The following is a 25,121-nucleotide window of genomic DNA, read 5'->3' as shown; positions in this document are numbered from 1 at the left end:
ACATTAGGAGCATACCTAGCCAAAGAGTTAAACCAGAGGCTGTACTCCCTCACGCTCATATTTCCTTGGCGAAGATTCAGGAACTAATCTACACGGGCTTCTCGAATCTCAAATGGAAGATAATGATCAAGAAATGCCTCTTTGAACTCCTTCTAAGTAGCTGAAGGTGCATCGAACCCCTAGATCATTTTTATTCTTCATACAAAAATATAGCCTCCCCTTTGAATCTATATGCTACTAGCTCAACTATCTCTTTACCCGATACATGTATGATATCTAGAGCCTTTTTGATTTGATCAATAAAGTCCTGTGGGTCTTTATTAAGATCTGATCCAGTGACTGTGGGAGGATCTAATTTAAGAAAATCCTACGTTCATAGGCTAGCTGCCCTATCTGCAACACTAGAACTTATGGTTGGAATGGCTTGTCCTTGAGCTTGTCCAGAAACTATACGAGCCAATAATTGTACCACATTTCTTAGATCTTGGTCTGTAGCATTGGCATGTGGTTCTGAGGATGCGGTTCTTCTCTTTCTTAGCTCTTCTAGAGATGGAGGAGTAGAAGAAGTTTGGGACACAAACACAGCTTAAGCCTTACTTTGATTAACTCATCTAGGTGGTGATTTGCTGGTCCCTTCCTCGACAGCCACGTCTATCCGCTTACCGATATTCTTACTCCTTCTCGTAACTGGAATCTTTACTATAATAACAAGAAAAAAATAGGTTCAATGGTTAAATATGACTTCACCTACAACATGGGCTCTATTGTATGATCTAGGATATGAAGAAAAAGAGAAAAACCCTAAATGTCCCATAGTCTCTTGTTTATAGATGTGGTGCACAACACGCCAAAAACAAGACTTTATTTAGACATGTCTTTGTCGACACCCTAGGACGACCTGCTCTGATACCACTTTTGTCACGCCTCAACTCCTATTGGGGCAGACAGGCACCCGTAGCCGTAAAGGCTTGAGGGAACCAATTTATAACCTTGTACTTCACCTGCATGTAACTAAGACAAGCAAAGGTTCTAACCAACATGATATTATGTATACATGAGAATAATTACATAGGCAAGCACTAACTTATATATACAACACTTGGCCGTTGGGGATACCATGTCTAAATAAAAACACTACCATAACTTTACATTAGTCTACAAAGCCTCTAAAAGATACATAGACTTAGTTAGGGTCGGGACAAACCCCTGACCTACTCTTGACTCACTGCATAATACCAAAATATATGGAACAGACTCGAAAAGACCCGAATTAACCTGGAGCTCACCAATAGTCACTGAAAAGCCTGCGCTCCTACTAGTGAGATGTATGAGCTGAAGTACCTGTGCCTACAGCATGAAATGCAGGTCCCCCGTAAGGGACGTTAGTACGAAAATATGTACTGAATATGTAAGGCTGAAGGTAACAACACACAATACAAGAGCTCAATAGAAATCAGATACAAGTGTATAAGTAGTACTAGTAGACCACCTTTATATATACTTGTGGGGCTATATACATTACGCTCCTTTCTTTATTTTTACCTTTTTTACTTCCTATTCTTTGTAAGCCATATATAATACAAATGACCAGCTGATCAGTGGTAAATTGATAAATTAGGATCGGCCCATGCTAGGCTTATGCCTCTGAGCTGCCACCTACATATAAAGATTGGGATCGGCCCATGCTAGGCTTATGCCCCGGAGCTGCCACTCATTTTACAGATTTGTATTACTTAGTTTATTTAGCCTTTGAGATTGTGACTTTAGTGGTCATCACATTACGGTACCTTGAACCAATAATCTGCTAATAAGAGACATATAAATGGATACTTAATGCAACAAGCTGTTGGCACACAAAATGAAGTGTTTAGAAGTTGAAAATGCACATGGGTCTTATTTGAGTAAAAGGAGAACTTCTGCAATTTTCTTGTGAAAATAGATGTGTAGGTCAAATAATAAGTATGTATCGAGGTCTTTTAACATATTAGAGAGTGGGAAAAAGGTCATTGGCTACATGGAATGTAATGTGCTACTATTATGTATCACTTGTTATAGGATAACCTTGGAAGCTTACTTGATGGAACATATGTTCTATTTCATGCCAAAGAGTATATAATGGAGTATGCCTAACATACCTGGTTGTACAACTCTAATACCATCCCAACACGGCTTCCCGCCCTTTTAGATTACTTATCTACAATGAAATATATGGCAAACTAATATTAGCAACCAACCATCATATTTTGGTTATTTAACTTCACCAAAACAACAATTGGGTAGTAAGCCTTTACTCTATCAATCAAGGGTGTTATCTTAACCTTTTTCTCCTCTAATTATACCCACATACCATACATGTTCTTATAAGATTCACGGAAACCACTTCAGCTTCATTACATATTCCAAACAATACGTAAAACAGATTGCATAGTAATAAATGCAATAATTCATTCGGTGGTGTACCACTACACCTTTCTTCTATATTTCAATCCGAATTAGTCACACCTTTCTCCAACAAAAACCTGGCAGCCCACAATATATGCACACAAAACATTCCACAAAACATCCCCAAATTCCTTTTATTGTAGCAATCAATTATTAAACTCAACATCTCTTAAGTTCTCAATAACAACACATCTATAATTCTCTATCAAATTCACATAAATGGAGAACAAAATGGAGAAGTCACCTTACCTGAATTTTGCAACTTGTTATTTTAAATTTGAACTCCTTAAGAACTTCAACTTTCACTTTCCTTCACACTTTAAACCAAAGAAGAAAAAAGAAGTTCCTTAATATCAAAGAAAAGTGATCAGGTTGCTTGTTCTATATTCTGCCATATACTTATAATTAAGCACTTCTAACATCTTTTCCTAATCTTCCATGAGATAATTAAACAAAAACTAAAGTGTTTTCACTTACCTTGGGCTATAAAGGTTGGGGTTTCTTTAAGAACCCTAGAAAGGAAAATAGGGTTGCTCCTAGTTTTTTAAAAGAAAGCAGAGAGAGTTTTTGAAGTGTAACACTTTTTATGACTTAATAATAAGGGAAATGACCAGAAACTTCTTCTTATAAAGCCTTTATTTTTGGCCATCCACCTAGCTGATTTTGGACCACAAATTTAATCAAATTGATCTAAGTAGGTGATGCACCTACTTAAGGAGTTCAAGCAACTCAAAATGTCAAAGTAGGTGATGCACCTACTTGTTTAATTTCTTAGTTGGGTTCAATTATATTTGGGCCTTGGCAGATTTGAGCATTGGTCCTTTTTTCCATTTTTCTTCTTCTTTTACTTAATTTGGGCCCAAATAAGTATTCTAATAAAGGCCCAAATCTGATTCATGGACTTGGTCCATTAACTTGGATCATATAGCTCAAGTAGGTGACTCACCTACTAGCTTAATTAAGTCAAGCAAGCACCTCAATATTTTGTTCCATTTTCAGCTCCTAACCCCTTTAATCTAACCTTAAACTTATACACACTTGATCACTTTAAAATTCAGATTCAAATACAAACTTACGATCCCAAGTTTAAATAGTTGTATCAACGTTAACTTGGTTGCATAACATTAAACTGTACGGGCAGCATCTATAATTCCATCTACACCAATAATACTTGCATAACAAATGTCATCTGTTACCTATACTACAAGGCTATACCAGGTTCCATGTAATTAGAATAAGTACAAGCAAAATATGGGATGTTACAGAACTGGTCGAACATTTAGAGTTTATCTCTATCAATGAGACACCCACAAAAAGAATTAGGACCTCCAATACTCAATCTTAAAAGTCTAAAGAAGTCGCAATCTTAATCAAGGCCTATACTATCCCCAAATTTCTTTTTCTGACACTGAAGATTTTTGACATTAATCCCTAAATCCTTGGCCCAATGCTGCAACGAAGATCCTGAAAGATATACCAAAGTCCTATTTTTATTTATCGATAACCTCACATCATTGATTTGGGTGAAAATAGAGTCAATGAGCATACATGAGGTTCATAGAAATACATACACAACACAAGTAGTCAAGAACAAAATTTCTAAGAATTCTCGATAGCCCCCAAAATATAGGTTATTGATATCTCTACACTGATCCACTAAACTCTACTAGACTTAGATCTTGTACCAACATGTCGGTACACCTAGGCTCTGATACAAATTTCTCACAACCCAATTTCTTAGGTCATGATAACACCTACTATAACCCACCAGTAGGTAAGCCAACTCATAGTCTTGAACTACTAGTAATGCACTATCAAGACAAATATAGGAAAAAAAGAAGAATAGGTATAATAAGATATATATATATATATATATATATATATATATATATATATATATATATATATATATAATAGTCCCAAAACCTAGTGGAAAAGTACAAGAGCTTCTAATGTAATAAGGTTATGAAATAAAGTGCTAAATAAATATGCTGATACAACCCAACTCTAAATATAATATAAGGACTAGACTACTACAAAATAGGGAGAATAGAAATACTTCAAATGCCAGGAGCTTGATATGCCCAAATAACACCTCTCTTATGAGAGAGTAAGCAGTCACTGTCAAATATAGAACCCAACTGGGTTGGGTGTCGAATCCCATAGGGAATACTGTGTTCACTAACTATTGTAACTGTTATTAGACTGTTGATCTAAGGTTCCTGAGTAAAAAAGGTTTGGATGTGTTAACAATATTCTTTCGTATCTATATCATAGAAAGGTCCAGTTAATTAGAGTTAATGTAGATGTAATTTCAATAAGAATGAATTAACTAGAGTTATGCTCACCAAGATGTTCAAATAGTTAGGGTTGTGAATTTGTTCTCGAATTCTAACTTATGTACTCAATTGTAAGAATTATTGAATTCTAAGAATTACCCACGTGATTCTCAACCTAATGGGTGTTTCACCCTTTACTTCTCTCGAACTTAAAGGATTCATGCATTATTCAATAACATTCTCATGAGGGTTAATCCTATTAAAGCATCAACCCATTAACCCAAAGGGTAAACTATGGAGCTCATGTGAATCACTTCTTTTCCCAACATGTACTTTCTTGTCAGAAAAGTGGTTTTCATGGGCTCGCTTCTCAATTTTGCAACCAAGAGATGTTATTATAATGAAGAAGGATTCATGCAATTTCGATAGATATTAGAGATCAAACCTATTCACATCCCCAAATAGTTCTCTATATCAAGGCTCCCATAACCAGGGTTATGGGAGTTTAGTTACTCATCTTCATAAGAGAAATTAAAGATATATTGATGTTCATAAATAGATTTAAGAGAGTACTTACAAAATTCATATTATAGTTCTTCTCAATCTTCAATGGAAAATATAAAAACTAATAATCAAATCTCAATGAAAAGTATTACACAACTCTCAATAGAGGAGAAAGTATGAAACTAGTGACAAAAGGATCTGGAATAAACCCTAATACTTGGTATTTATATGTTTCTAGAATTGAAACTTTAAAATTTGGACTCAAAGTTGCCATTTCATGCTCGAAGGGTTGAGCGATGGTTTATCTCTGAGGCGACGGTCCGTCACCTAGGCCATCGCTAAAACTCTAGTGAGTTTATGTTCTGCTTCTAGGTGATGGGTGGGACGACTGTTCATCGCAATACGAACGGTATGTCGCTTGGTCCATCGCATAACTTCCAGTGGGTCTGCATTCTATTTCCTAGCGATGGTCTGGTCTGACGGTTCATCACATAGATAAAGACTTATCACCTAGACCATCGAAAGATGTCCAATGTATCTATCTTCTATTATTGGGCAACGGTTCTAGCCGACGGCTCATCACCTAAGTCGTCGCTGATCATTTCTCCTTTATTTTGTTTAGTTTATCCTAGTTGTTCCTCATACTTAGTTCTTATCCCAAAAACACTAAAACACCATGTTAAATACTATAGTAGTTTCTTGAAAACACCAAATTATCCTAAGAAAAAGGTCCAAAATGTTACGTCAAAAGCCGTAACATCAACACCCTCAACTTAAGGCAATTGCTTGTCCTCAAGCAACTCAGCTCCAAATCACAAAAATGAATAACATGATGACAGACATTTTCTACTGAATAAGTTTTCACACAACCATTCACTTATCATCCAAATCATATAGTTTAACATGCCAGAGTCCATAACCAGGATTGTTTCAAATCCAATTCATCTACACAAATATGGATACAAGAAATCTGCAGAAATCAGCCAAATTAAGCATTACTCAGGTTGCCCTCATAGTCACAGAGATCCACCACTCAAAATATTTTTTAAATATAATTCAAAACCCTCTCACTCATCAAAGAAGTTACTAACATAGAACAAGTACCCATAAGCTTGCCTTTATCATCCAACACCCCCTTATGGCTGCGTTCCAAAATCAAATAGGCCTTTTTGGGCTAGTAATGAGGTATCTGGCTAGGCCAGGAAGGAATTTTGGGCAAAAGTAACTAAGAACTAAACTTTAACTCTCTTTGCCTTCAACTTATTCTCATCAAGGCCATTACTTTGCTAGCTTACTTACCCATTTCTCATTCATTAATGCTTCACCACAGTAAATACCCTTTTAAAAAAAATTGCCAACTCTTTTTATATAAATATATATATATATATATATATATATATATATAAATATATACAAACAGGCATCTGCAACCCTTAACTTAGGTTGATGCCATAAGTCAAGGTGCACATTATCTTAACTAGAACAGGGCCAAAGCCTCTAATTCAAATTCTAGACCAACAGTCCATTAGGCAGTTAACCACCCTATAATAGTCACCCTTAACTTAGGTATTTTACCTAAGTTTTGGTACACATTGCCCATTTCTAAGATAGGTCCAGAGCTAGGAGTTAACAGCTGAAAGAGAGTTAACTAGAATACTAGGTGATGAAGAAAAAATCTACAAAGGCTAATAGAAGGGTTTAAACATGGAAAATTATTTTAGGTGGGGTCATTTTTGTTAAGTGGACTAATAGAACAAGGTGGACTGCTATCACTTCTCATCCCATCAACCACAAATAGCATCAAATGAACCAGGCAAGTTCTAGGTACTATACTATGTTAGCACTAATATAAAGTACACGCACACACAGTGGCAACTGAGTCAAACTCACTCTACTGTTCTTAAGATATACCTCACATGTCATGTGAATTTAAAGATTAATGCCAACTACAGATTCAATAACAGTTAATCACATATCTTAGGAGACAAAAGTAAACAATCAAATGGAAATAGTTATAGCTTGATGCCAACATCATTCATCATTCATATTTACAACAAGGTGCTAATACAAATAACACTTTTATTTTATGGACCAACATCAGTAACATAATAAGACTTAAAAGCAATAAAAATGCAAATTAAACCTAGACATGCCAATTCTCCTAGATAGCAAATGGTAGGGTTAATAATATCGATAACATAACCCCCATGGTACAAGCACATCCCACCCCCATAGAAAAATAATGCTTTGTCCTCAATGCATATAATTTATAAAGGAGGGGAAATACTTGTGGTGACTCTTATTAATTTGAGGTATCTATGAAGTGTGGTGAGGCTATTATGTCCTCACCCAATGCTATGTTGGACCCCATGGTGGTGGGAGTTCTCATAATCTTGCCCTCCAGAATTAGAGGTATCACATCTTTAGCAGGATCTATAGTATGCCTCCTAGTTGGGGTAGAACTGGTAGACACTCTAGTTGCTTCGTCCTCTGCTCTCTTTCTTCTTCTCTTTTATCTTTCCTTGATTTTCTTCTTGATTTCTTTATGTCATGATGCTATCACACCTCTAGTGACATGGCTTCAAGTCTCTTTCTTTTAGCATCTTTCCGTGTAATTTTGTCATTAGTCTTTGCTACTTTTGTACCTTTATCTTTGATTAATTGCCCCATTAAGTTAACAAAACCTTCATGTTATATCACTTTTGATCTAGACTAGATCTAATATATGCTGCTGTGGCTACTGATTCATCTTGTCTACGTCAGCCTGGATTTATCTAACTTTCTCAATCAATTTTGCAAAATCCAGAATAGACATGGCATCTATCTTCTTATTTATTCGCTCCTCCATATTGTCCATTCTTAGCTGCATGTTCCTGAAAGGCCTCACTTCTTTCTCTATAATTCTTTCAATGAAGGGTTTGAAATCTGCCCCCATATAGCCAATTACTTTTCAAACCTCTTCTGTGCTCGGACTATCCTTACAAAGTTCTCTTGGTTAAGCCTATACTAAGAATATTAGGGTGGAACTGATGCAGAATTTATGGTCCCACCCATAGGCATTAAAGCTAAACTTGCAGATGTGGTCGGAGGCATGTACGTAGCAAGAGGTAGTGGCATACCTAAAGGGAATTCTGATGACTCAGGAATTAGCACCGACTTACTTTGTTGAGCTTGGGGTCTGTTGACTCGCATGTCAAAATTTGAGTCATCCCTACTCTTTTAAATATTCTGCTTTTGTATTGCCTGGATCGCATTATCTATTCTGCTGATCAAAGGTAACTTCGCCTGCTTGAATAATTCTTTGATAAGGCATGGAAATGGTAGTGCAGTCTGAGTTTTGTGAGAGTGGTAAAATAACTCATCAGAAATGATGTGGCCAAAATCCACTGTCAACCCCTCAATTAAAGCAGCAACAATCATAGCTCTAGTGAGTTCTAGGAGGTCATCACCGCCTGTTGGCATCAACCTAAGCCTGACAATTGCCCACCAGAACTTGGTCGTAAAGCTTAGGGTCGGCTTAGAATCTTTTTACGGGGGTTGTGTAGCCAAGCAGGCTCTCCTCTATCTGTGAATATTCTGTCTAACCATAGATTTTGTTGAGTCCGTGTGAACAACCAATGCTTCAAGTCTGGTATTGCACTTGGTATATGATATTCAGCCCCGAAGAAGAATTTGTTCAAGGTACTCTTCGAGATGTCTATGTTAACTCCAAGAACAGGAACGGTATACAGCTTGTTCATGTCAGTAGCTGACTTGCCCGGGGGATAATTCTTCTCCAGCAATACTAAGTAATTGGCAAAAAACTTACGTACCAAGTTTGGTTGATAGGATCCAAGTTCTCTGCTCATCCATTCCAACTCATATTCATTGAATCGACGTTCAAGTTCTAGGTACTTGGGCAAGTTTGTTGTCACAATCTGATGTTCTTAAAAAATAGACCTCTTTATGGCTACCCTATCTGTTGGTGCCAATCCTTTGTAGAAATTCTCTCAATCACCGTCAACCTGCCATCTTATAGCTTTCCGTACTTGTGGATCCTTGCGTTAAACTAAATTTGGGTCCTCTTATTCTGGACTCTCCTCTTAGATGGGGTTAGATACTTCAACCCCTTCCTCAACCAGAATTGAACTTGAGTTGTTGATGCTACTGCTTTTACCCTCCTCTTCAGACTGGGAGGATGAAGAAATAACCAGAAGATTATGTCGGGTGTTGTGTGTCGGTGCCCCCATATCTTGTGATAGCCCATATCTAGCCCCTTAGCCTCTACCTCTACCTCTGGTGGGTGGTAATTTGTTTTCCATGATACCTACAAGTGAAATATTTATCAGTTCACTGACTTAAACCGTAAGATAAGAAAAATTATTGATAGCAACGGCTAGGGTGACGGTCCATCGGGCCTGCGATGGTCCATCTACCCAAACTGTTGAGGTCATTCTAGTAACACTGATTCTGAGAAAGTGACACGATTTCAAGTGATGGGTCATCAGGTATCTGACGGTCCGTCACTCTGACTGTCGCCTGCCATTTTTACTTTCAGGCCTCATTTCGGCATTTTATCAAACACCTTGCATACACTTTCATTAAGGATGATTTTTATGGAATTTTTATCAATAGTATATCACCATATTTTTCCATCTTTTGTCCATGGGTTACTCAGAATTTACCCAGGATAATGTTTGCTAAGTGTCAGTTTAGTTCATGCCATAACAGAACTAAATCAAAATCAAAAGAAGCATTTCAATATTCGTAGACTTCACATGGTTTCTTTGTTCTCAGAGATGAATAAAATGTATACAACAAAATGATCATACCTGGGTATTGCAATACTTGAACAATATCCTCCCTTGCACTCTAAATAATGGACACAAGTTCACCCTTTTTGCTTTTTGAGAAGAGTTCTTGTTGCTTATATGTGAAAGACTAAAGAGAAGATGAAGTTTAAATAGATGGGGGAAAGAAACATGAGAAGTTTAAGAAGGTAATGAAAAGTGTCAGATTCTTTGAATGCAGGGACACTAAATAGCCTCAGGTATTTGAACAGTTGGGGCGTTATTCAACCTCCTTAACTTATCAATTTAAAACCGTTTGGGTCAGATAAGAATGAAAAATCCAACTATTTAAACTAATGTGACCTGACCTGCTGAAATAAGGTTCATGCGATGGTTCAAGCATGGTTCATCACATGTGCGATGGTCCATTAGTCAAACCGTCATCCTTTTCTAGTGAATATACCTGGAGACATACTGGAGACAGTTGACTTAATGATCGGTCGAGTATGCGATCGTCCATTGGTCAAATTGTTGCTACTATTCCAGTAACCTTATTTCTGGACTTTGCTGTGACGGCTACCACGATGGTCTGTCAAGTCACCGATGATCCGTTGGACAACCCATCAGTCAACCTCAACTTTCTCAGATTTTGTTTTCCTGTACTGTCTGACGTGCACACTTCCACAAACCCTTCAGGTTGCATAAAATAATGAGATAACTAAAACTAATGCTTTACAACAACACACCGTGGGTTGCCTCCCACTAGCGCCCTATTTATAATTGTGGCATGACCCAGTTATCTCAATTACTCAGACTTTATTAAGATAGATAGTATCAATACTTCTTATCGAGTCCCTTGGGATGATATGCAGTTTGACTCATTACCGTTGACCTTAAAGACACTTACATATTCATTTTTGAGTTCCACTATTCCAGAAAAGTAAACTTGGTTAACTCTAAATGGACCAGGCCATTTGGATTTGAGCTTACCGGGAAAAAACTCGAGTCGGTAGTTGTAGAGAAGCACCAAGTCACCTTTCTGAAAATCCTTTTTTTCAATTCTACGGTCATGGTACTTCTTCATTCTTTCTTTGTACAAGTAAGATCTTTCATAAGCTCCAAGATGGAACTCATCCATCTCATATAGCTACCCCAACCTCATATCCACTGCCTCATTCTAGTTCAGATTAAGCCACTTCAATGCCCACAGTGTTTTTTGCTCCAGTTCAATCGACAAATGACACACCTTACCATAAATCAATTGGTATAGTGACATGCCAATTGGTGTCTTGAAAGCCGTTCGATATGCTCATAAGGCATCATCCAGCTTCCTAGACCAATCTTTCTTGCTAGCATTTACAGTCTTGACAGGTATAACCTTAGTTTCCTAATTAGAGATCTCCACCTGCCCACTAGTCTGTGGGTAGTATGGGGTAGCCACCTTATGTTGTTTGACTCTATATTTTGCCAAGGAAGCTCTGAATATCTTGTTGCAAAAGTGTGATCATCCATCACTTATGATGGTGCGTGGTACCCCAAAGTGAGAGAAGATATTTCTCTTTAAGAATGCAACAACCCATCTTTCTTTATTATCTGCTAGAGCCACTGGCTCAACCCATTTTGATACGTAGTCAACGACTACTAATATGTATTTTATCCCAAATTAGCTAACGAAGGGCCTCATGAAATCAATGCCTCAGACATTAAATAATTCTACCTCCAGTATTTTAGATATTGGCATCTCATGGTGCTTTGAAATGGACCCTGGCCTTTGACATTGGTCACACCTCTTCATGAACTCATAGGCATCTTTGAACAAAGATGGCCAGTAGTAACCACTTTGAAGCACTTTTCTAGCAATCCGATCACCTGCATCGTGACCTTTAAATGGGGAAGCATAACTCGCTTCCGTATACTCAACATATCTACTTCTGGGATGCACCGTCTAATAATACCATTCACACATCACTAAAAAAGATATGGCTCATCCCAAAACTAATGGGTCACATCAGGGAGAAAATTTTTCCTTTGATGAAAGGAAAGATTCTCTGGTATCACCTCACTCACCATATAATTTGTGAAATAAGCATACCAAGGTATTTTTTCCGTGATAGCAGCTGAGATTTCCTCATCTGGAAATGCATCATTGATCTTAAATTCATCTCTAACTGCTTGTTCACTTTCCATCCTAGACAAATGATCCGCAACTTAGTTTTCGCAACCCTTTCTATCTTTGACTTCAAATTCAAATTCTTGAAGTAGCAGCATCCATCTTATCAACCTTGGTTTTACATCCTTTTTCACCATCAAATATCTCAAGGATGCATGGACAATGTAGACCACCACCTTGGTTCCTAGCAAATAAGCTCGGAACTTCTTAAAAGCATAGACTACTGCAAGAAACACCTGTTCTATAATGGAGTAGTTCTTTTGAGCTCTATTCAATGCTTTGCTGGCATAATAAATTGGATGAAACAATTTGTCTTTCTTTTGTCCCAGCACAGCTCCAAGGATAACACTGCTTACATCACACATGATCTCAAATGGTTTTGACCAATCTGGTACAATAATAATAGGAGCATTAACTAGCCCCTCTTTAAGGCATTCAAATGCCTTCAAGAAATCATCATCAAAGTAGAATTTGACTTCCTTCTCCAAAATTTTGCAAAGGGGATTTGCAATCTTTAAGAAGTCCTTTATGAACCTCCTATAGAAGCTAGCATGACCAAGGAAACTTCGTACCCTGTTTACTGAAATAGGAGGTGGAAGCTTCTCTATAACCTCAACTTTAGCTCAATCAACATCAATCCCCTTTGCTGAAATTTTGTGACCGAGAACGATGCCCTCCTTCACCATGAAGTGACATTTCTCCCAATTAAGCACAAGATTGTACTCCTCACACCACTATAAATCCCTACTCAAATTCATCAAGTAGATCTCAAAAGAATCACCTTTAATCAAGAAATCATCCATAAATACCTCTAAAGTGTCTTCAACCATATCAGATAATATCGACATCATGCACCACTAAAAAGTGGTAGGTGCATTACACAACCTAAAAGGCATCCTCTTAAAAGTAAATGTGCCATATGGGCACACAAATGTCATCTTCTCTTGATCTTTAGGAGCAGTAGAAATCTAGTTATAACCAGAATACCCATCTAAGAAGAAGTACCAACCTCTTCCCGCTAGCCGATCAAGCATCTGATCCATGAAAGGTATGGGGAAGTAATCCTTTAGTGTCCACAAATTGAGTTTTCTGTAATCCATACACACCCTCCACCTAATAATAGGCCTGAGTGGGATCAACTTGGTCTTCTCATTAGGAACAACTATCATACCCCCTTTCTTGGGCCATACACTAAATAGGACTTACCTACTGGCTATCTGAGAAGGGATATACCACTCCTACATCTAGAAACTTGATGATTTCTTTCTTTACCACCTCTTGCATAGGTGGGTTTAGATGATGTTGATGCTCAATAGTCGGGATTCAATCCTCCTCTAGATAGATTTTATGTGTATATATACCAAGAGGAATGCCGATAATGCCTATAATTCTCCAACAAATAGCCCTCTTATATCTCTTAAGAACAAAAATGAGGGCTTCATCCTGTTGTTCACCTAAGTCAGCCACAATAATAATAGGTAGCATATTTCCGCTACCTAGGAGCACATACCTCAAATGACCAGGTAACTCTTTTAGCTCCAAAGTAGGTGGTTCTTCAATAAACGGCTTGGCTAGTGGACTTGGATGATTTTTCAAGTCCAGATCCATATTCTTGGGTGCATAAGAATAAGACCCCATGCCTTTCAGGGCATATACAGTCTCCTCATAATCTTCAATACTGTCTTGATCAAAATTTATTAATACGGCAGCTAACGTCTTTATAATAAATTTCTCCACTACAGGTACTTCCTACTCCTCATAATAAACATCCATAATACAAAATATGCTTATATCTTTATGTTGTTTCATAGACTGGAACACATCGACTTGAACTACTTCATCATTCAGCCTGAATAGTTGCTAATTTGCCTTTAGATCAATAAGTGCACTCCCGGTTGTGAGGAAAGGTCTACCCAAGATTATGGGCACCTCAAAGTCCACCTCGCAATTGAGAATGATGAAATTAGCTGGGAATATGAAATTGGCCACCTTCACTAATATGTCGTATAAAATCCCCATAGGCCACTTCACAAACCTGTCTGCCATAACAAATCTCATATTTGTGGGAGTAGGATCCCCCAAACCCAGTTTCTTATACACAGCAGGCGGCATCAATTTTATATTAGCTCCCAAATCATATAAAGTTTTGTAAAATTAAGAGGCCCAATAGTGCATGGGATAGTAAATGCTCCTGGGTCGACCTTCTTCTGCACTAATGACCTTGTGAAAATAGCACCACAATGATAGAGATTGTCCATCGTCTCATAACAAACTATTCATTTTTTTCGTAACAAGGTCTTTCATGAAATTTGCGTACCCAGGCATTTGCTCCAATGCCTCCACAAATGGCAAGTTGATTGTCAACCGCTTCAGCATGGCCATAAACTTGCAAAAATTTGTGTCGTTGGCCTTCTTTTTTAACCAATGGGGAAATAGAGAAGGTGGTTTTGGAAGTGTAATAACCATCACTTTGGTCTTTTTTCCCTTTCTCTTCTCCAACTCATCAACCTGCTGATGGTTGGATGGTGTATTATCAATAACTTTATCCAGTTTTTCAGACTCTACTGGATAAGTTTCTTCAAGCTCAATATCCTCTGCAATCACAATTTTTCCCATAGATAGTCCTGGTAAAAACTTACCACTTCGTGTGGTAATTTTCATGTAGAAGACATTATTTTGAGGATTCTGAACTGTATCACTTGGCAAAGTGTTGCTTTTTCTCTGATTCAGTGCTGCTGAGAGTTGGCTCATCTGCTAGCCCAACTGCTTGATAGAATTAGATTGTAAGTTTACCAACTGACTCATGGAAGACAAATCACTCTTTCTAGTAGTCAACCTAAAATTGGTAGTCTCAACTCCTTTTAATAATTTCTCTATTATGTACTCCATGGATATCTTATTAGAGCTAGTTTTAGGATTATCTCTACTTCCAGGAGGTACATATAGTCCACTCCTATAATATTTTCTCTTCCATTTGCCCTGATCTCTATCTTTGTAACCAACTCTATTGTAATAGTTTCTACCTTGATTTCCTTGGCTATTGCCTTAGAAACCCACCCTAATTATTTAGATAGTTTGCCTCTTCTTCCGAATCAGAATCAGCTCTTCCCTGGGATGCAATAGCTTTCACCTTCTTTGTTTTTTCAGACAATAGATGCTTAGTCAAAAAATCCATCTCTATCTTTAAATGTGCCATATCCTGGTCCCATTCTTTCTCCTTTTTGCATTGCTCTACAGTCATACTACTAGACACAGTAGGTATTGCTACTATAAATCCCATGTATGCTAAGCTCTACTCTGTTTGGTCATCCGATTAAGCATCTTTGAGGTCTCTAGAAAAGTAAGGTCAACAAATGAACCTCTTACAACATTATCCACGACTGGCTTCATAATAGAATTCAAAGCCCCATACAGAGTCTCCATTAGATGAATATCCATCATGTTATGGTTCGGGCATTGCATAAGCTTCTTTTTGAACCTCTCCCATGTCTCATGAAGAGCTTCAGTAGGAAACTATTGGAAGTTACTAATTTCATCCCTCAACTGTACCCTTCTGGAGGGTGGAAAGAGCCTTTTTAGGAAAGGCTCTTTCAACTGCCTCCAGTTGGTTATAGAGTCGAGAGTCAGTTCGATTAACCATAGTTTCGCCTCCCTAGACAGACAATATGGAAACAAACACAAGTGAATAGCATTCTGACCCACTCCTGGATTATTAAAAGACTTGCAAATGGTGACAAAATTCACCAAATTCATGTTTGGATCATATCCAGGAAGACCACCAAACAACCCCTTAAGATGAAAGAGTTGAATCATCATACTGGTAATATTAAATTTAGCTCCTAGTGCTAGAGGTAGAGGAATGATAGCTCCAGTTGCACCTACTCCATCATTCCATCTTTGTCGTTATTCAGATCAAACTACACTGGTTGACCCTCTTGCCTTGCCTTAAAGGGGTAATTTCTGTTTACATTCCAATTTATTAGTGCAACCATATTTTTATGCAGTCTTGGATTAATAGGATCTAACAAGTCATCATCCCCCAAATATTAGGATGATGTGCCTGCTGACCATTATTCTGCTAATTTAGTTCAGCTCTAGCCAAAGCAGCTAATCTTTCAGCGTCTTAGGGATCTGTCATTCTGCCAATTAGCTGTGGTTCCAAATGAATTAGTAATAATGGTGCACCTGATCTCTGTGTACTTGGCATACATAATAACTCCCCTGCACAGAACAAAAACAATAAACAAAAGTAAAATTTAGGAAACTTGACCAAAGGTCAATTAACAAGCACAAACTTAATTGATAACTGTATTCCCCAACAATGGTGCCAAAATTTGATAAACCTAAATTACACCTCTCTTACGATAGAGTAAGCAGTCACTGTTAAATATAGAACCCAACTGGGTTGGGTGTCGAATCCCACAGGGAATAATGAGTTCACTAAGTATTGTGACTATTATTAGGCTGTTGATCTAAGGTGCCTGAGTAAAAGGGGTTTAAATATGTTAACAATATTCTTTTGTATATGTATCACATAAAGGTCCAGCTAATGTGAGTTAATGTAGATGTAATTTCAATAAGAATGAATTAACTAGAGTTATGCTCACTAAGATGTTCAAACAGTTAGGGTTGTGAATTTGTGCTCGAATTCTAACTTAAGTAATCGATTGCAATAATTATTAAATACTAAGAATTACCCACGTGTTTCTCAACCTGGTAGGTGTTTCACCCTTTACTTCTTTCGAACGTAAAGGATTCATGCATTATTCAATAACACTTCCTTGAGGGTTAATCCTGTTAAGGTATCAACCCATTAAGCCAAAGGGTAAACCTATGGAGTTTATGTGAATCACTTCTTTTCCTAACATACACTTTTTTTTCAGACAAGTGGTGTTCATGGGCTCACTTCTCAAGTTTTCAACAAAGAGATCTCATTATAATGAAGAAGGATTCATGTAATTTTGATAGATTTTAGAAATCAAACCTATTCACATCCCCAAGCAGTTCTCTACATCAAGGCTCTTATAACCCTAGTTATGGAAGTTTAGCTACTTATCTTCATAAAAAACTCAAAGATCTATTGATGTTCATAAATAGCTTCAAGAGACTACTTACAAAAGTCACAATATTGTTCTTCTCAATCTTCAATTAAAATTATAAAAACTAATAATCAGATCTCAATTTCTAGATTCAAATCTCAATGAAAAGTATTACAAAACTCTCAATAGAGGAGAAAGTATGAAACTAGTAACAACATGCTCCAGAATAAACCCTAATAATTGGTATTTATATGTTTCCAGAACTGGAACTTTAAAATTTAAACTCAGAGTTGCCATTTCATGCTCCACGGGTCGAGTGATGAGTCATCACTGAGGTGACTATCCATCTCCTAGGCTATCACTAAAGCTCCAGTGAGTCTATGTTCTGCTTCTAGGCAACGGGCAAGATGACAGTTTATTGCAATACCGACGATACATCGCCTAGTCCATTGCATAACTTCCAGTGGGTTTGTATTGTGTTCCTTGGCAACAGTCTGGACCGAGGATTTATCGCATAGATGATGGCCCATCACCTGGACCATCACAAGATGTCCAGTGTATCTATCTTCTATTATTGGGCAATATTTCCAGCCGACGTTTCATTACAAGGTCGAAGGCCCATCGCCTAAGCCATCGCTAATCATTTCTCCTTTGTTTTGTCCAGTTTATCAAAGTTGTTCCTCATACTCAGTTCTTAACCTAAAAACACTAAAACACCATGTTAAATACAACAGTAGTTGCTTGAAAACACATAATTATCCTAAGAAAAAGGTTTAAAATATTACATTAAAATCTATAACATCAGAGCTCACCCTATGTATCAAACCATAATTTCTATACACGACACACACACCAATGAAAAGAACTCGTACTATGATGTACAGACTATAAAAATGTACTATGAGTACCAAACACATTGTACATAGTAGGCAACTACCGATTGAGATCAAATAATGATTGAAAAATAATAGCATGTAAGTAGAAATATAAACTAAGCCCAAGTATCTGACAAACTACATATTAAGATAATGAGAAAATAAGGATAAAATAATAAGTGTAAGGAGGTATTAAGGATGAACTATCCTATCTAGCTATACCAGGGTGTTATTCCCTAGGTTTTAGCCTCCAAAAATTTCTTATTTTTGCCATTACTGTCCAGAGTATGACCTAGGTGATGAGTCCCAGCCACTCTGTATGAGTCGTATAGTGCCACTCATAGTCTAACTAGTAAGTTTATCTAGTGTTTTTGTTGGGATCACGATATGGACCTCACAAGTCATAAGGTCTAGTCAGGAGTCGTAGGGTGTGACTCATGACCATAAAAGTAAAGGGTCAGGGTTTGGGGCCTCAGGATACAAGTTTTTGTGATGACTCATGACCAATAAACATGAGTTGTTACTTTTTCTATAGTGACTGAGAGTTATATTTCCTGCCTATTTCATTAAGGGCATTGTGGTATTTTCCTCTTATCCTATTATTTCAATGACATAATACCCTTCCCAGTGACATATTTCTATCTATTAACAAACATAAACATTACTCTATTATCTCTAAATTCCAAAATCAACAACAAGCTTGTATTTGTAAGGATTAAGCACCTAGGGTTCAAAGCGCTATTTCTCTTCAACATTTATTGATATTTCAGGCATGTATCTCTTCCCTAAATTAATTTTATAAAAAATCATTTATTTAATTATTGTCCATGTGGTTTAATTGTTAGGTTTTCAATATGGGTTAAGAGATTTTGAATGGTTGTCAAATGAATTGATTTCCCATAGTTTTGAATTAGTTGTTTATTCTTTATTCTTATGATTTAGAACTAAATAAATACATGGGTGTGCGAATTGAAATGGGGAACATGTGTTTCCTTAAATTTAAAGGTTTAATTGTTTGGAATTAACTTTAACATCAACCCAACTTGTGAAATTGGTTTTGAAACATGGATATATAAACATAATCTTCTTTGCTTTTGAAGCCTTGCATTGCTTAAAAGGTTAATGGAACATAAACTGGTTTTAAAAGGCCTTGGTGGCTAGGGATTGGCTTTAAATTGGAAAATTTGGAGTAAATTTAGCTAGTTAATTTTGGAATGGCATAATGGATTGGCTTGCAATATTAAACTTCAATTGGCATGCCGATACCATTCGTTAAATGCCTTAATAGATGAATCCTTGGTTTAATGGATGGGTTTTGTACACATGTTTTTATTTGGGATTAAAGGGAGTTGTGTAGCTCACCGTGAAGGTGGATTTCCTAGAAGGGCCAAAATTGGAAACAACGTTTGCCGGCGTGGGGGTCTTGTTGACTCTGTGTATAGTTCACACATTATATTTATTTTTGGAATGGCTAGGATCGTGGATTCTCTGGAGCTTCCTCAGATTTCCCTAGTTTGTACGATTACACGCACTAGGTCATTTTAAGAAGGGGAGATAAACACATATAGCCCATGGGTGCCCTTAGGATGGCTTGAGATACACAGTCTAGGTTAATGGTTTTAAATCATATGCTTAAATCCTATACCCTACCACAACATTTTATATATATGTATGTATGTGAACATGTATATGGAGCTTTGTAATGTCTTGAAATAATATTTTTTAATCCCTTACCTCGAGTTATATGCTAGTGCGCATCCTACTAACTATCCCCGGATGCTTCATCATCTCATGATGTAGGGTCCTAAGGGTTCTTTGATTACCTTGTGTAGAGTTTGGTGATTCTGGTTCATTCATTCATCAGCCTAGTAGTGGTGAACTTATATTCTCTAGAATTATTTCCTTGACCTATTATAATTTTTTAATATTTTAGACTATCATCTTGGGTTTTTTGGCTATAGTCGGGGGCATATCCCAACCTGGTTTGAATATTTGGTTTTAAAGGATTTTATGGACAAGTGTGGGTGGTTATTTTGTTTCGAATTCTTAGATCCTCTATTTTATTTTTTATATCTTTTGTATTACTATTTGGTTTCTCCCATTATTTATTCTTATAGTGTTTTGTTGACTAGGCATTAAGTGGTTTTCGACCCTCGGTGGGCTTGAGATACCCGCCATGACTAGGCCCAGGGTTGGGTTACGACAAGCTTAGTATCTAAGCATAGTTCAGGGTCATTAGCTTTCCAAAAAGTCATGTCAAGTAGAGTCTCTTTTATGAGTGTGTAGTATGCCACACTTATAAGGAAGAGGCTACAAAGAATTTGGGAATGTTCCCCTTTTTTATTTCGGGCTATCAATTCTGATGACTTGAAATTCCTCTAACTCTTGGTTTGCTCGCATTTCAGATCATGACTCCTTGAAAATCTAATCTTTATAGAAATTTAGTGGGAACCTCTATTCTACTTGAGGACAATATGGATGGAACTCACCCTATATATGGAGTGCGAACTCGGTCTAAGTTCACTGTTCCCTATTGCACTACCCCAAGTAGAGTTTCATTAGTCCCCACTAGTACCTCTCTAGGTGATGACACTTATTCTCAGTTATTTTAAAAAAATCTCTAATGTGGAGATCAATTGGTGTACTTATTTTTATACTCAGTTGGTGAGATATCAGTCTCATAGTTAGATTATGTTTGTTTTGTAGCTCCTTCATCTGAGGTCACTCAAGTATGCCAATTCATATGGTTAAATCCCTTAACCTTTATAGTCTCTAAGGTTAAGGAGGATCCTCAAGGGTTTGTGGATGAGATGGATAAGATTTTTAGGGTTATGCATGCAAATGATGTAGATGGTATATAGTTTGCTGCATATCAGCTAAAAAATATAGTTTATCAGTGGCATGACGAGTGGGAATAGTTGAGGGGTGATGATGCAGAGCCAACATTATGGGAGGAGTTGTTGGGTACCGTTCTTGATCACTACTTTCTTCAGGAGTTGAGGGAAGCTCAAGCTGATAAATTTTTGAATCTGAAGCTAGGTATGATGAGTATGAAATAGTATGCCTTGAAATTTAAGTAGCTGGCTAGTTATGCTTCATAGTTAGTATTTAGCTAGATATCTATAATGATGAAATTTACTTCTGGGTTGTCCCATTACTTGGTATTAGAGTGCATGACTGTGATGTTGAATAATAAAATAGAAATATCTTGACTTCTGGTTTATATGCAACAAGTAAAAAAGGAGAAAAGAGATATGCATAAATGGGAGAGAGGCAGAATAAGTAGTTCAGATACTTAAAGTAGGATGTGAATCAATAATGTAGTGGGAGAGATGGTAGAAATTGACCAAGAAGAGGAATTGGGGAAGTTTTAACTCCTATTCATCGGCTAGTGCTCCTTATCCTAACCCGTCAAGTGATCTTTACTTTCAGGATAATTGTGATCCTAAGGAATAGGGTGCCTGGTCTCAGGCTAGAGGAGCTTAGTCAGTCCCATCATATCCTTCTTATAGATTTTGTGGATAGCTTTACTGTGGTTACTTTGATAAAGTGAGGAATTGGTCTTTCAATTATGGTCAGCCTAGGCACATGTAGAGGAACTATCCTGCAACTAAGGTAGCCACTGGGGCTAATAAATTTTTGATTGCCACTTCATCGGCTCCTTCACCAAAGGGTGATACCTTTGTTTTTGACACTGGTCAGAGTTTTCTCTATGCTCTTGACACTCACCAAGAATATGAGGCATCTCCTAACATTGTCACTACTATATTGCACCTTTTCTTCGGTAATTTTTATTTTTTGCTTGATCCAAGGTCTACCCTTACTTATGTGTCCCCTTATATGGTTGTGCACTTTGGTTTTGGTCCAGAATGAATTTCCAACCCTTTCTCTATCTCTACCCTCATGGTTTATTCCATAGTTTCTAGAAGGATCTATAAGAGTTATGTGGTGTCTATCTTTCATAGAAAGACTCTGGTGAATATAATAGACATGGATATGGTAGACTTTGATGTTATTTTGGGGATGGATTAGCTTTATTCATATTATGGTTCTTTGGATTGTAGGACCCAAAATGTTAGTTTCCTTTTTGCTAATGAACCAATAATTAAATAGGAGTAGAGTTCCTTAGTACCTAAAGGGAGATTTATTTTTTATCTTAGCTATTAGAAATTTATTTCCAAAGGGTATTTGTATCACCTAGTTTGGGTTAAAAATTCTAATTCTGAGGGTCCTTTTTTGCAATCGTCCCTATGGTTAGTGAGTTTCCCGAAGTGATCCCAGAAGATCTTCCTGGTATTCTTCCTGATAGAGATAGATTTTGGGATTGGTTTTCTATCAGATACCTACCCTATTTCTATTCCTCCTAATAGGATGGCTCCAATTGAATTAAAGGAGCATAAGGAATAGTTAAATGATCTTCTTTGCAAGGGACTTATTCATCCTAGTATTTATCTATGTAGTGCTGTTGTGCTTTTCATGTTTATGAAATATGGGTCTTGGAAATATATAGATTATTGCTAGCTAAATAAGGTCATAGGAAAGAATAAGTATCCTTCTTCTAGGATTGATATTCTTTTCGACCAACTTAAGGGTGCTAGATGTTTCTCTAAGATTGATCTTTATTGGGGTTATCATCAATTTAAATCTGGGAGGTTGATATTTCCAAGATTGCTTTTCGTACCCGGTATGGTAACTATGAGTTTCTGGTTAAGTCATTTGGGTTGACTAATTCTCCGATTACTTTTATGAATCTAATTAATTAGGTATTTAAGAAGTTCTTAGATGTGTTCGTGATAGTTTTCTATGATGATGTTTTGTGTATACTAAGAGTGAGGAATATTATATCAATCACCTTTGAACTGTGTTGCATACTTTCAAGGATCAGAAGTTATATATGAAATTTTCAAAGTGTGAATTTTGGCTTAATGTTGTGACTTTTCTCGGGCATGTTATTTCTAGTAAGGGGATCGTGATGGATTGTAGAAAGTTAAGGTAGTTAAGAAATGCTGTAGACCTACCGCTTAAGCCAATTATAATGCTCTGAGTCTGGTACCCCAGACGCTACACGGTGCTCATAATCCCGAAGGACCATAAGCTAACCCATGACTGGTACCTACTGCAATAACTGAGTAATAATATAGTATGATGCGGAATAATGGGCTGAAATGCCATAAGGTTCAAAACTGTAATACTGATAAAGAGAGATGATAAAATCTGATAAAAACATCAGAATCTAGAATACTGAAGCTATCTGAACATCTAGTCTAAGGCTTGTTCTTGAGAGGAATCGAGAAAGAATGAGTTTATTTTCTTTCTAGGGTATTAAATTTCATGTTTTGGGGGCTGAGGCTTGTGGAAAAAGACCAAAATACCCCCTAAGAATATGGGCTTTTAACGACTAAAATTGGGTTACCGACGTACAGGTCGACGCGACAGTCGATGGCATCGACGCGATAGTCAGCTCATTGTGCCAAAATTGTGTTGACACACTGGAATTTGACACTGGTAGCAGGGAAAATATTAACCAATGCAATAGGCGATGTGGCGCTCCAAGATAGTATTGGTTCACTATTTTGGGATTCCAGATGAGCTTCAAATGAAGTCCAAAAATTCCAAAACTTTTCTAGGAACACCTATTGACCTTCCTGATCATGAATTCACTAAAATATAGACATTTAAAGGACATTAAATGTCAGAAAATGAGATTTCCAACTTTCAAAGGCTAAAAATAAACTAAGTCTAAATACTTAGCTAGAATTTTCTAAGTCTGGGACCCCTTAACAAGCTTAAAGGACTGAATTAAGCTAGAAATTTTGTGGGGTCTTACAATATCTCCCCCATAGGAACATTTGTCCTTGAATGAGACTGACTGAACTGAGAGTACTTGTAGGCTGAATCTACTTAATGGACATAAACATTTGGGACCTGACTATAGGATTGATATTACTGACATGCTGAATTGCATACTGAATATGCATATCCGATGCATGAGTACATAAATGAGTTGATTCATGAATGCATGACTAGGAGTATTGATAATATGAGTTTCTCATTCTGATCATGAATATCTGATACATGGATACATGACTGAACTGACTCATGAACATATGACTGAATACGCAATGGTAAATGATACCAAGTTTGTAATGGAAATCTGAGCATGAAACTGAATAAGCTTAAGGAAATCCATTACCTTAGGCTGAGTTTGGATTAGCGGAGAAGAGGTGAGGATACTTGGTCTGCATGTCTGCTTCTGCTTCCTATGTAGCTCCCTTAACAGACTGATTCTACCAAAGAACTTTGACTAGAGGGACTTAGGGACATTACTGAGTCTGAAGTGTGATACATGGACTAAATATAAGGCACTGAATTGAGCCCCTGAATACTTGGCTCATGGCTAAGATTGGAACTTGAGGGTCAAACAATGAGTACCCACCATTCCAAATTGGATTCGTTACGTGAGAAGAAGATGGAAGGTTTAGGACATGATAGCTCGGGGGTTATAGAGCATCTCCCCCTTGGGACATTTTGTCCCTCAAAAAATACTGACTCGGATGAGATACTGAGGAAAATTGGGATGATGTACAGGGAACCTACAAATATATGGGGTCTACAACTATGACATGATACATGGACTGGGATGAATATGCAACTACCTAGTTGCCCCATCTTGGAATAGTTACGTTCATAAGACTTCGGATAGTACGAATAAGGGTAAAGGCGGGAAACCATATGAACTTGTCCGTCTGACTGCAAAATTAAATCAGGGCTCTGCGGACTAACTTAAGCTGAAAACTTATACTAGACTGGGGCCTTTGTCTGACGCTCTTTCTATAGAGTTCTCGTGGCTTTAGGGGGTAAGAAAATCATGGCATGGTCTGAATAAGTTCTGTACTGTGAGTCATGGCCTATGAAACATCATCTAAGATGAAGTAGCTAAGCCTTATACACTGCAACTAAAATTTTCAAGCTTAGAGATATCCCTTGAATATCCTTTCAACTATACTCTCCACCTTAGTATAACCCTTCACCTGAGAATACTA

Source organism: Capsicum annuum, chromosome 6 (genome assembly GCF_002878395.1).
Source record: "Capsicum annuum cultivar UCD-10X-F1 chromosome 6, UCD10Xv1.1, whole genome shotgun sequence".
Lineage (NCBI taxonomy): Eukaryota > Viridiplantae > Streptophyta > Magnoliopsida > Solanales > Solanaceae > Capsicum > Capsicum annuum.
This window is presented reverse-complemented; position numbering follows the sequence as displayed.